General features: G+C 42.8%; 1 pseudogene; it reads right to left on the bottom strand.

Annotated features, from left to right (window-relative positions):
- Positions 1 to 411: 411 nt before the first annotated feature.
- Positions 412 to 1,343, bottom strand: LOC118545554 (olfactory receptor 1J4-like; annotated as a pseudogene).
- Between the last annotated feature and the right edge of the window lie 475 nt (positions 1,344 to 1,818).

Genomic DNA, 1,818 nt, shown 5'->3' with positions numbered 1-1,818 from the left:
AATAAATAAACTTTAAAAATTAAAAAAATAAAAAATAAAACTTTAAAATTTAAATAGCAAAAAAGGATTAAGTAATGAGAAGTGAGTAAACAACTCAATATTGTGCATGACAAAGTTTAAAAAAGTGATTATGCTTTTCTATAAAAAAATTAAAGTTAAAAAAAGAACATGAGTGAGTAACGGCTACTTGGCAAAAATAATTTTCCTCCTATAGGGGCGCCTGGGTGGCTCAGTTGTTAAGTGTCTGCCTTTGGCTCAGGTCATGATCCCAGCGTCCTGGGATCGAGCCCCGCATCAGGCTCCCTGCTCTGTGGGAAACCTGCTTCTCCCTCTCCCACTCCCCCTGCTTGTGTTCCCTCTCTCACTGTGTCTCTCTCTGTCAAATAAATAAATAAAATCTTCAAAAAAAATTTAAAAAATAATAATTTTCCTCCTATAAAGTATCCCCAGAGCTAATTTCATGTCCCTGTTCCTCAGGGTATAGATAAAGGGATTTAACATGGATGTCACCACTGTATACATAACTGAAGCAATTATGTCTTTGACTTTGGAATTGTTTGATGAAGGAATGAAGTAAATCATGCAAGAGTCCCATAGTACAAAAACACCATGAGGAGGTGGGAGCCACAGGTGGACAAGGCTTTGCAGATCCTCTTGATGGAGGGGACTCTCAGGATGGTTGCCCCAATGCAGATATAGGAGCCCAAAATAGCACAAAATGGCAGGAAGGCAAACACTCCCCACTCAGTGAAGATAACTAGCTCATTGAGGGAAGTGTCTGAGCAGGTCAACTTCAAAAGGGTAGTGAGATCACAAAAGAAATGAGGGATGGTATTGTCAGTGCAGAAGGACAGGTGGGACAGGAGAGTATGCAACAGGGCATCGGGCACACGAGAAAAGCCAGGATCCAGCCAACAGTAAGATACACAGCTCCTCCCTCATGACAGTGATGTAGTGGAGTGGCTGACAGATGGCCACATACCTGTCATATGCCATCACAGCAAGAAGGAAATTGTCAAGACAAAAAGTATGAAAAAATACATCTGAGAAATGCACCGCACATAGGGGATGGATAAGTGTTGAGTCTGCATGTTCCTGAGCATCTTTGGGACAGTGACAGATGAGAAAGAGACATCAGAGAAGGCCAAGTGGCCAAGGAAGAAGTACATGGGCATGTGGAGGCAAGGGTCCAGCCTGATGAGAAGGATGATGAGCAGGTTCCCCAGCACTGTGGTCAGGTACATGCCCAGGAACAGGGTGAAGAACATGCCCTGCTGCTCTGACTGGATGGGGAGCCCCAGGAGGAGGAACTCAGACACTCTGCTCTTGTTCTCCCTCTTCATTGTCTCCTTAATCTCTGCTGGGATAAAAGGAATAGGAAATATCAGGGACTGAGATACGGTGGTTATCATAACCGTGTGTACATTACAGCCCCATGCTTTTTTTCCTGGAGACTGTGTCAAAATTGAGATATTTTGCTGTCTGAATCTTCTGTCTGCCCCCTTCTGGTCGCAGAATGCATCAGATTTCCAACAGCAAGCAAGATTTCCTTCAAAAGAGACCAGCATAAATTTCTTCACTTATTGAGCCATGTTCCAGATGCTTTCTTGGCACTGAGAATAAAACAGAAAATAAAACATTCAATCCTCTTCCTCCTTGGAGTTCACAATGATTGAGCACATTTTAGAGTATTGATCAAGAGCTAGGGCTTTGTAGCCAAAAATCTTGAATTGAATTCCAACCTCAACAATTTACTACCTGAGTGGCCTTGGGCACTTTCTCTATGTCACTGTGATGAGAGATCCTACTCTTCACCAT

Source organism: Halichoerus grypus, chromosome 14, assembly GCF_964656455.1.
Source record: "Halichoerus grypus chromosome 14, mHalGry1.hap1.1, whole genome shotgun sequence".
NCBI lineage: Eukaryota > Metazoa > Chordata > Mammalia > Carnivora > Phocidae > Halichoerus > Halichoerus grypus.
This window is presented reverse-complemented; position numbering and strand designations above follow the sequence as displayed.